At 40.0% G+C, this 12,388-nt stretch overlaps 1 non-coding gene across 1 annotated transcript; it reads right to left on the bottom strand.

Moving 5' to 3' along the window:
* Nucleotides 1–10,101: 10,101 nt before the first annotated feature.
* Nucleotides 10,102–10,238, bottom strand: LOC133240178 (small nucleolar RNA SNORA51). The gene has a single exon (XR_009734157.1). It is a non-coding gene; the product is annotated as a small nucleolar RNA SNORA51 (small nucleolar RNA).
* Between the last annotated feature and the right edge of the window lie 2,150 nt (nt 10,239–12,388).

Genomic DNA, 12,388 nt, shown 5'->3' with positions numbered 1-12,388 from the left:
ATCAGGAAAGTCAAAATCACAATGAGTTACCACCCCCACACCTGTTAGAATAACTATCATCAAAATGACAAGAAATAACAAGTGTTGTCGAGGATATGGAGAGAAGGGACCCCTTGTGCTCAGTTGGTAGGAATGTAAATTGGTGCAGCCACTATGGAAAAGAGCATGGAGGTGCCTCAGAATTTAAAACTAGAATTACCATATAACCTAGCAATTCCACTACTGGGCATTTATCTGAAGAAAGCAATAACACTAACCTGAAAGGACACGCACCTCAAGGTTCACTGCAGCATGGCTTACAATAGCCAGGATAAGCAAACAATCTGAGTGTCCACTGATAGATGAATGGATAAACAAGACGGGAAATACACACACAGACAATGGAACACAATTAAGCCACAAAAATAATGAACTCTTGCCTTTTGCAGCAACATGGATAGACCTTGAGGGCATTATGTGTGCTGAGCAAAACGAATCAGACAGAGAACAGCAAATGCTGTACGATCTCACTTACACATAAATGGAATCTAAAAACAAAAAATCAAATAAAATTGAGCTCATAGATACAGAGAACAGACTGGTGGTTGCCAGGAATAGAGGAAGGGCAAGTGAAATGAGTGAAAGGGGCCAAAAAGAACAGACTTCAGGTATAAAATAAATAAGTCCTGGGAATATAATGTACAGTGTTAGCTACAGATAATAACACAGAAGTCGTCTCTTATCTGTGGGGGATAAGTTTCAAGACCCCAGTGGATGCCTGAACCCTACATATGTTTTTTCCCATACATACATACTTATGATAAAGTTTAATTTATAATTAGGCACAGAGATTAGCAACAATAACTAATAACAATATAGAATAATTATAATAATATACTGTAATAAAAGTTAGGTGAAAATTCTCTTTCTCTCAAAATATCTTATTGTATATATTTAATGTATTTTCAGGAGAAATACCAGCAATCTCAGATATGCAGATGATACCACACTAATGGTAGAAAGTGAAAAAGAACTAAAGAGCCTATTGATGAGGGTGAAAAAGGAGAGTGAAAAGAGAAGAGTGAAAGCTGGCTTGAAATTCAGTCTTATAAAAACTAAGATCATGGCATTCATTCAGTCCCATCACTTCACGACAAACAGAAGGAGAAAAAGTGGAAGCAGTGACAGATCTTCTTTTCTCAGGCTCCAAAATCACTGCAGATGGTGACTGCAGCCATGAAATTCAAAGACGCTTGCTGCTTGGAAGGAAAGCTATGACAAACCTAGACAGTGTATTAAAAAGCAGAGACATCACTTAGCCAACAAAGGTTCATATGGTCAAAGGTCTGGTTTTACCAATAGCCATGCATAGATGTGAGAGTTGGACCATAAAGAAGACTGAGGGCCAAAGAACTGATGCTTTCGAAGTGTGATGCTGGATAAGACTCTTGTGAATCCCTTGGACAACAAAGAGATCAAACCAGTCAATCCTAAAGAAAATCAACCCTGAATATTCCCTGGAAGGACTGATGCTGAAGCTGTAACCCCTGGACTTTGGGCACCTGATGTGAAAAGCTGATTCATTAGAAAACACCTTAATGCTGGGAAAGATTGAAGGCAAAGGAGGAGGGGGCAGCACAGGATGAGATGGTAAGATGGCATCACCAACTCAATGGACATGAATTTGAGCAAAATCCAGGAGATAATGGAGAACAGAGGAGCCTGGTGTGCTGCAGCCCATGGGGTCACAAAGAGTCAGACATGACTGAGCATCTGAACTACAATGACAACAGCTGTCTTTACTAAGAATTTATGATGTTCTGTAGCTGTATCTTTTGCAGTTTGAGGTGCAACAGCAAAGCTGAACTTCCACCATGACTTCTTTTTTGGCATATTCAAATTGCCAGCCTCATCTCTCGTGCACTTTGAGGCTATTTATTAAATTACGGGTACTTGAACTTAAGCACTGTGATACTTTGACAGTAAATCTGATAACCAGAGGATTACCAAGTGACTAGCTGGATGGCATGAGATTTTATCAGCACTGTGAGCAATTTAAAACTTTTGAATTGTTTCTTTCTAGAAATTTCTATTTATTATTTTTGGACTGCTGTTGACTGCAGGAGACAAGCAGTGGGAAAGAAAACCATGACTCATAAAAGGGACATCTGTATAGTGTTTATATTTGAAAGTTGCTAAGAGAGTAGATCTTAAAAGTTGTCACCATAATAAAAACTTTGTAACAAAGTATGGTAATGGCTGTTAAGTTTTTGTTATGATCACTTCATAATATATACAAATGTTGAAACATTATGTTGTACACCTGCAATTAATATAATGTTATATATCACTTGTATCTCAATTAAAATGTCTGCTCAAAACTGAGAGATTCCATGGTTTCCAGGGATTACTGGTCAGTGAAATGAAGCTGCCTCTCCTTGAGGAACTAACTCAATAGCCATGGTATTTAATAATACCTAACTCCACTCTGTATATGGTTCTTAGCTTGTTGTTAAAGGTGCTTACTTCCTTTCCTCCTACTGACAAAGTTTTGGACAATATGCTGAACTAAGATTCCAGGGAAATTCAAGATGGCTAATAGCCATTGATACACCTGTGCGTGTATGCTAAGTCGCTTCAGTCATGTCCAACTCTTTGCAACTCTATGGACTATAGCCCGCCACACTCCTCTGTCCATGGGATTCTCCCAGCAAGAATACTGGAGTGGGTTGCCAGGCCCTCCTTAAGGGGACCTTCCTGACCCATAGATCGAACCCACGTCTCTTATGACTCTTGCATAGGCAGTCGGGACTTTACCACTAACACCATCTGGATACACCCAGATCCACCTTTATCACCTCACTAAAAGTTTAAATGTAATAATTAATTCTCAGATTTTGTTTAGAAATCATGGCATGTAGAAATTTTTAAAAAATGTATGGGGGGGGTTGTTTTCATATTTCTCTTGAGTACCAAAAACAGATTTGTGACTTCATAGAAAATAACAAAAATTTGCATAGAAACTTGGATTAGGCAGTAATTACATTCAAATGTCATATTTAGTCTGAGCACCCAGTTATTAAGCCAACAGATAGGTAGTTAGATAAAAAGAAAAGGTTACAGTGCCTTCATAGTCTGAAAAAAACCACACACTTGAGTTATTTAGAAGAGAGAGAGTGTCTGGCATTAAACTGTGTGCAAAACAGTCTAATACAAATCTTCCCATTGGAGTTCCTGATTAATAACAGACAAATCCTCAAAAGAAAATTGGCTAGAAGTACAAAAATGTACTTCACATAGACTTTTTTTTATAGTGATCCTAAACAAAAATAAGGATATAAGGTGAGATTTTTAACTCAGTGAAAGTATTTTATACTATCTGGTGTGATATCACCAAAGGGATGAAGACTGTGGGAGCTGGTGGGGAGGGTTTTGCTGGAGAAGCAACAAATTTATCTTATTCATTCCCCATAGTGAAGGAAAAACAGAGCTGAATGCTGAGATCAAGAGATATACAGAAGATGACAAAAGCCATAGAAGAGAGAAGCCAGAGTTAGAGCCAAGAAATTATCACTGGGCATCAGTGATTCAAAAATCAGGTGGAGCTGATGAGAGAAAGAGGTGGAAAAAAGAAACAGACCCCAAATGTCAGTGGATGGACAAATCACTCAATCAGAGCAATTTCATGTAGAGCTAGGCTAGTGTTTGTGATGCCCCAGAGGTCTTCTCTGGCACCTGATAAGTTGATGTCAAGTGAAGGAAATATATCCTAGATGATGTATTCTGTTTATCAGCAAACTTGATGCTAAACAAACTTTTATTTTTATTTTTAAAATTTTTTTTATTTTTTCTTTTTTTCAGGCCGCGGGAATTTCCTGCCCCAACGCGCGGCGCAGCGCCCCACTCCGGCAGCGGAGGGGACAGCTTCTAAACAAACTTTTTTTTTTTTTTTTCATATAAAACAACTTTTAATCATGACCTTTAGATAACTTTCCTAATCTCTTCACTATGGGAATATTTACAAAGAGCATTTTCAGCTTTTCGGGAGGAATTCCGAGACTGGGTAGGAGACATTGACCCCATTCATCCACCAACACAATATGCCAAATCTGTTTCGAGGGTGGGGAAAAAAAGAGAACAAGAGAAGAAGAATCCAGAGGAGGGGCAGCCACTGAAAGAAGCTAATTTTGTAAAGTTATAAAACAATACATATGCTCATAATACACATTCTAGATAAAACAGAAAAGTACAAGAAACAATGAACACCGTATTTAATATCATGCTAAGATGTGGTACGTAGCTGTTACTTGTCTGCTCAGCCCCTCATCCTTGCTTTCTCCATTGCCTTCAGAAGCTTAGTCTTTTTTTGTGTGTGTGGTAATTTCTTTTCCTGCTCCTAGTTTAAGGTTCCCTAGAAACTTCCATTTTTGTCCCATGATTCTTATACTCCTCCCACTGCCCCCTAGTAGCCAAGGATGATTGGTTTGGGAGGAGAACCTGACTCAAAATGGGCTAGTCACAGCCCTTCCCTTGGATTTTATGTCTTTTTTTTTTTTTTTTCTCTAATTTTATTTTATTTTTAAACTTTACATAATTGTATTAGTTTTGCCAGATATCAAAATGAATCCACCACAGGTATACATGTGTTCCCCATCCCGAACCCTCCTCCCTCCTCCCTCCCCATACCATCCCTCTGGGCCGTCCCAGTGCACCAGCCCCAAGCATCCAGCATCATGCATCGAACCTGGACTGGCAACTCGTTTCCTACATGATATTTTACATGTTTCATTGCCATTCTCCCAAATCTTCCCACCCTCTCCCTCTCCCACAGAGTCCATAAGACTGTTCTATACATCAGTGTCTCTTTTGCTGTCTCGTACACTGGGTTATTGTTACCATCTTTCTAAATTCCATATATATGCATTAGTATACTGTATTTATGTTTTTCCTTCTGGCTTACTTCACTCTGTATAATAGGCTCCAGTTTTATCCACCTCATCAGAACTGATTCAAATGTATTCTTTTTAATGGCTGAGTAATACTCCATTGTGTATATGTACCACTGCTTTCTTTATCCATTCATCTGCTGATGGACATCTAGGTTGCTTCCATGTCTTGGCTATTATAAACAGTGCTGCGATGAACATTGGGGTACACGTGTCTCTTTCCCTTCTGGTTTCCTCAGTGTGTATGCCCAGCAGTGGGGCTGCTGGATCATAAGGCAGTTCTATTTCCAGTTTTTTAAGGAATCTCCACACTGTTCTCCATAGTGGCTGTACTAGTTTGCATTCCCACCAACAGTGTAAAAGGGGCTATAAGAATGGATGATTAGGGACCTCCCTAGTGGTCCAGTGGTTAAGAATTCACCTACCAATTCAGAGGACACGGGTTTGATCCCTGGTGCAGGTACTAAGATCCCACATGCGTCAGAACAGCTAAGCCCATGGGCCACAACTACTGAGCCTGCGTGATAGACCTACTGAAGCCCTCGCACCCCAGAGCCTGCGCTCCGCAGCAAGAGAAGCTACTGTAATGAGGACCCCACACACTGCAACTGGAGAGTAGTCCTCGCTCGTTGCAACTAGACAAAGTCTGCACGCAGTAATGAAGGCCTCCCTGTCCATCGCCAACTCCCAGAGTTTACCCAAACTCATGTCCATTGAGCCGGTGATGCCATCCAACCGTCTCATCCTCTGTCATCCCCTTCTCCTCCTGCCCCCAATCCCTCCCAGCATCAGAGTCTTTTCAAATGGGTCAGTTCTTTGCATCAGGTGGCCAAAGTATTGGAGTTTCAGTTTCAGCATCAGTCCTTCAAATGAACACCCAGGACTGATCTCCTTTAGGATGGACTGGTTGGATCTCCTTGCAGTCCAAGGGACTCTCAAGAGTTTTCTCCAACACCACAGTTCAAAACTGTTCATTCTTCAGCACTCAACTTTCTTTATAGTCCAACACTCACACCTATACATGACTACTGGAAAAATCATAGCTTTGACTAGACAGACCTTTGTTAGCAAAGTAATGTCTCTGCTTTTTAATATGCTGTTTAGGTTGGTCATAGCTTTTCTTCCAAGGAGTATGTGTCTTTTAAATTCAAGACTGCAATCACCATCTGCAGTGATTTTGGAGCCCCAAATAATAAAGTCTGTCACTGTTTCCATTGTTTCTTGATCTATTTGCCATGAAGTGATGGGACCAGATGCCATGATCTTCGTTTTCTGAATGTTGAGTTTTAAGCCAACATTTTCACTCTCCTCTTTCACTTTCATCAAGAGGCTCTTTAGTTCTTCTTCACTTTCTGTCATAAGGGTGGTGTCATCTGCATATCTGAGGTTATTGATATTTCTCCTGGCAATCTTGATTCCAGCTTGTGCTTTATCCATCCCTTCTGTTTCTCATGATGTACTCCGCATATAAGTTAGATAAGCAGGGTGACAATATACGGCCTTGACGGACTCCTTTCCCGATTTGGAACCAGTCTGTTGTTTCATGTCCAGTTCTAACTGTTGCCTCCTGACCTGCATACAGGTTTCTCAGGAGGCAGGTAAGGTGGTCAGGTATTCCCATCTCTTGAAGAATTTTCCACAGTTTGCTGTGATCCACACAGTCAAAGGCTTTGGCATAGTCAATAAAGCAGAAATAGATGTTTCTCTGGAATTCTCTTGCTTTTTCAATGATCCAAGAGATGTTGGCAATTTGATCTCTGGTTCCTCTGCCTTTTCTAAATCCAGATTGAACATCTGGAAGTTCACGGTTCACATACTGTTGAAGCCTGGCTTGGAGAATTTTGAGCATTACTTTGCTAGCATATGAGATGAGTGCAATTGTGCAGTAGTTTGAGCATTCTTTGTCATTGCCTTTCTTTGGGATTGGAATCAAAACTGACCTTTTCCAGTCCTGTGGCCACTGCTGAGTTTTCCAAATTTGCTGGTATATTGAGTACCACATTTTAACAGCATCATCTTTTAGGATTTGAAAGAGCTCAACTGGAATTCCATCACCTCCACTAGCTTTGTTCATAGTGATGCTTCCTAAGGTCCACTTGACTTCGCATTCCAGGATGTCTGGCTTTAGGTCAGTGATCACACCATTGTGATGATTTTGGTCATGAAGATCTTTTTTGTACAGTTCTTCTGTGTATTTTTACCACCTCTTCTTAATATCTTCTGCTTCTGTTAGATCCATACCATTTCTGTCCTTTATTGTGCCCATCTTTGTGTGAAATGTTCCCTTGGTATCTCTAATTTTCTTGAAGGGATCTCTAGTCTTTCCCATTCTATTGTTTTCTTCGATTTCCTTGCATTGATCACCGAGGAAGGCCTTCTCATCTCTTCTTGCTATTCTTTGGAACTCTGCATTCAAATGGGTGTATCTTTCCTTTTCTCCTTTGCCTTTCACTTCTCTTCTTTTCACAGCTATTTATAAGGCCTCCTCAGACAACCATTTGTCTTTGAAAGACAACCATTGCCTTTCTTTTTCTTGAGGATGGTCTCGATCCCTGCCTCCTGTACAATGTCACGAACCCCCATCCATAGTTCTTCAGGCACTCTGTCTTGGTACAAACCAATCATTCTGAGTTTTCTTTTTATTTGCATCAAAGAAGAGCTAATCTGGATTAAGCTCTGACAAGAATCGAGTTCAGATTGTCAGCCCACTGATAAGGCACATCGTTTGGTTTTATATATGAGTGGTCTAGAAGGCAACACAAGCATTCTGATAATGACTTTGATCTTCCCTATAAAAAAGATCACATACCTTCTCTCAGAGACAGATCTGCTTCCTTGGGGGTAAAGACTGTCAATAAAGCAACCTAAAATATTAGTAACTTACATTTATTAAGTGCTTATTCTATGCTGGGCATTCCGTTCAGCATTCATTTCCTTTAATCATTATGGCATTATTTTGCTAATATGCAATAAAGAACCTGCCTGACAATGAAGGAGCCTCAAGAGATTCCAGTTTGATCCCTGGGTGGGGAAGTTCCCCTGGAGAAAGAAATTGCAACCCACTCCTGTATTCTTTCCTGGAAAATCCCATGGACAGAGGAGCCTTGCAGGCTGCAGTCCATGGGGTCGCAAAGAGTCAGACATGACTGAGTGTGAGTATCATGATGATGATGATGATGAAATAATGTAACAGTTACTATTATCCTTTTACCAATGGGGAAATTGAGGCTTAGAAAGACAAAGGTAGCAACTTTAAATCTTTTGGAGAGTTTATATGAACACTTGCCTGTATATATACATCTGTTTATATAACTCTTAGGTATACTTCTAGGATTTATATATGTCTATACATGTACTTAGTTTCATCACATTGAACTGAACTAGAATCACAGAATTTATCCAAAAATACAAATTTACCTGCTCATCAATTGGGCTTCCCTGGTGGCTCAGACGGTAATTAACCTGCCTGTAATGTGGGAAACCTGGGTTCGATCCCTGGGTTGGGAAGATTCCCTGGAGGAGGGCATGGCAACCCACTCCAGTATTCTTCCCTGGAGAATCCCCATGGATGGAGAAGCTTGGCAGGCTCTAATCCATGGGGTCACAAAGAGTCAGACGCAACTGAGCGACTAAGCACATCATAGCTCATCAATTAACTCCAGAATTTGTCACTGTAGTAAATCCAGGAAAGCTCCTTAATGAAACTCAATTCCACAAAATATGTAGATCAGGGATTGACAAACTTTTTCTGTAAAAGAATAAATATTTTAGGCTTTGCAGGATGGAGTATCTTTGCTGCAACTACTCAATTCTCTATTGCATTTGCATAAAAGTAGCCAGAGACAATACATAAACAAATGAACAGGGCTGTATTCCAATAAAACTTTATTGACAAAAACAGGAAGTGGGGCAGGATTTAGCCTTTAAGTTTAGTTTACTAATTCCTGATATAGAAGCAGTATACATTATAATCATATGTATGCAGTATATTACTAACTCTTTTATACTTTTTATAAGTTTACTTCTCATACAAGTATGATATTCAGCTGGTCTTTGTGATAGTATTCTGATATTCACTCACTATGATCAGTATTGGAGAAGGCAATGGCACCCCACTGCAGTACTCTTGCCTGGAAAATCCCATGGATGAAGGAGCCTGGTGGGCTGCAGTCCATGGGGTCGCTGGGAGTCAGACACGACTGAGTGACTTCACTTTCACTTTTCTCTTTCATGCATTGGAGAAGGGAATGGCAACCCACTCCAGTGTTCTTGCCTGGAGAATCCCAGGGATGGGGGAGCCTGGTGGGCTGCCGTCTATGGGGTCGCACAGAGTCGGACATGACTGAAGTGACTTAGCAGCAGCAGCAGCATGATCAGTATTATAATTTAAAAAATAATAATTGAGAATTTAGTTAGATATTACATATTCATTGTGTGTAAATTTTATGGTATACAATTACATGGGTTTCTTCTGCTATAAAGAAAGTTTTAATTCATACTTCCAATATGGTAAAGTGGATGAGTTGGACTTTCAGAAGAAAGATGCTGAGATTATACTTATATTTGTAGGTAGTGGTGGTTCAGTGATAAAGAATCCGCCTGCCAATGCAGGAGACCCAGGTTCAATCCCTTGGTTGGAAAGATCCTCTGAAGGAAATGGCAACCCACTCCTTGCCTGGGAAATCCCATGGACAGAGGAGCCTGGCGGGCTACAGACCACGGGGTCGCAAAAGAGTTGGACATAACTTAGTGTCTAAACAACAACCGCAGAAGTGACTCTGCCTTTTGATCTATTTGTAGATGCCTTACACAAGACTTTAGATTTAAAAGTTATTTCTGGCTCTTGTTAGTGATATAAAATAGATTTCTTTTCCCAAGAAAAAAAGGAAGATTCTTCATCATTCACGATGTGCTTCTAAATTCCATTTAGCTTGGGTAATTAAAGGTTTGGATTCTTTCTACTAAGTTTCTGGCTTTCAGCACTGCCATTTTTCTTTTCTTGGCATTTAAAAAAAAATAAAGATCCAGGAGATGCTTAAAAGGGTGAAATTCTCTATATTTTTCTTAGCATTAAAAAATACATTTATTCACTGCTAATTTTTTTAAAAAATTTCACTTTATTTTAAAATTATTTTTACTTTTATTTTTATTTATTAATATTATTTTTATTTATATTCCATGTCCCCCCATTCACAATACAGACCAGGCAAAGGGTCTGCCTGGACTGAAGTGTACATGGGGTGGGTTTACTCTGCCTCCTGTTTCTATATGGTCAGTGTAAGAACACAGCTTGCAGTAAGCAACAAGATGGCTGATGCTAATATTTTAGATAATTTTACATTAATGATTCCTACTACTGCTAAAACACACACACAAAAAAACTTTTACAACATAATATTCAATACTGAAGCTCAAACAATGCAAATACTGGAAAAGATGGCAAAAAAACAAATGCCCAATTTCAGACATCCTAGAACTTTTCTGATAGTTCTCACACATCCATTTCATGACCTCGGGAAGCTTCAGAGGCCTTGACAGGGATGTTAGGATCCCAGAAGTCTGGACTGGAGTTCCACTTCTCAGCTGATCTGGGCATAAGTAACATAAACCCTGTGTCTTTACCACTGACTTGAGATCAATGCTGAGCGAAAAACAAGATAATATCTGATAGAGTGTGAGTGGGGTATGTATTTCTTCTCTTCCTTTTAGAAGGTGGTGTTTTCCTCCTTTTGAAAGTCACCTATTTATTTTTTAAAACCAACACATTCTCATTTTCTTTGAAAATGAGAATGCAATTGAAGAGAAAATTACCCAAGTAAAGAAACCAAGGCAGAAAAGGATCAGAGGGTGTATACTGAAAGATTTGCTTAAGAACAGATTTTTTTCAAGGAGAGTGAGAACCCTCATTTCCTCTCACTTGAATCCTTTAGTTGTAGCCCAAGATAGAACTAAAGGTTAAAAGAAGGTAATTACTGATTATTTCGAGGGTAATTATAATGAGCTGAGATAACAGAATGATCACATTTCAAAACTTGATACTGTTTTTTTTTAAAGCAAAGAAAATGATTTCATTAAGTGGTATTCAAAACTATTCAGGTTGGGAATGATGTTTAGAGAGACATAGATGACAAAATCCACTTGAATGCAGAGTCTTGCATGTATCTGCTGAAGTATCCAGGAAAATGGAAGGGATATGCATGAGGTTGGAAAATATCATTTTATCAAAAAAAAAATTGGACATCACATGCCCTCAGGGGCAGCTTTCGAGAACACCAACTGAGCTGCTTCTCAGGTTTGTGGCAGAAATTGAAGTCAAAGACAGGAATTTTTCATCTGCAGAGTTTCTAATTCACAAGGAAAGCAAGAACTTTGTTTGTAAATTGATTTTTGAGTTTCTCATCTGAGGTGTGAGAGAGACCAGGGTATTGTTTTCCTATTAAACGATTATTTTGGTGTGACTCTTATTTCCTTTTTCTTTGGAGAGAATCAAATCCCTTAACCTTATTAGACTTTCAGTTTGACATTTTGGGGTGCCAGGGAGTGATTTTCTTAGAAAAGAAGGTTTTGTTGTTGTTTAGTTACTTAATCTTGTCCGACTCTTTGTGACCCCATGGACTGTAGCCTGCCAGACTCCTCTATCCATGGGATTATCCAGACAAGGATGCTGTCATGGGTTGCAATTCCCTTCTCCAGGGGATCTTCCTGACCCAGGGATTAAGCACGCATCTCCTGCATTGCAGGTGATTCTTTACTGTCTGAGCCACCTAGGGAGCCAGGCGTTCAGAAATGTCTTCCTATTCCTCTCTGCCACGTACAATTATTTTCCTCCATGATTTCTCATCCAGTGTATCTATTTTTCGAATGTCAAGCTAGCATGTCAGGACACCCTGTGACAAGTTGAGCTGATGATATGATGGTATGGGGACCAACTCACCCTCATCAGGGCTTACTTGTTTTCTCTCTTGGGGACTGAAGTCAGGCTTCATGCTGACCTCTCCAATGGCTCTTCCAGAATACAGCTTTGCCAGAGTTCCCATTGCCTGCTAGATGCAAACAGCAACTGCAACTTTCCTGAGGTGGGTATCCGCCTATTGATCATGTGCTGAAAAGTAGGAACATTTCTGGGAGTGGATGTGTGTGAGTGTGTGTGCGAGAGTGACAGAGAAAGAGCATGCTTTCTTGTTGCAGTGAAACAGAATTTATGAGTAGGAGCAGACAGTTTTTGCTCCTGCTTGGCATCACACATAAAACAGAAGCCTATGTCTCTGATTTCTTGGGGACTCAGTTCCAAAGAGTTGTGTGTGTGTGTGTGTGTGTGTGTGTGTGTGTGTACGTGCACGTGCACGCTAGGGAAAAGGGACTCAGGCACATGGGGAGAGCACATGAGAATTCGTGTGGGCAAATTCATCAGCACAGTCCTTTTTCCCTTCAGAATGTGGGGTGTCCACGGGAGGCAAACCACT

Source organism: Bos javanicus, chromosome 27 (genome assembly GCF_032452875.1).
Source record: "Bos javanicus breed banteng chromosome 27, ARS-OSU_banteng_1.0, whole genome shotgun sequence".
NCBI classification, from domain to species: Eukaryota; Metazoa; Chordata; class Mammalia; order Artiodactyla; family Bovidae; genus Bos; species Bos javanicus.
Note: the sequence above shows the minus strand (reverse complement) of the source record. Positions and strands in the feature narration are given on the sequence as shown.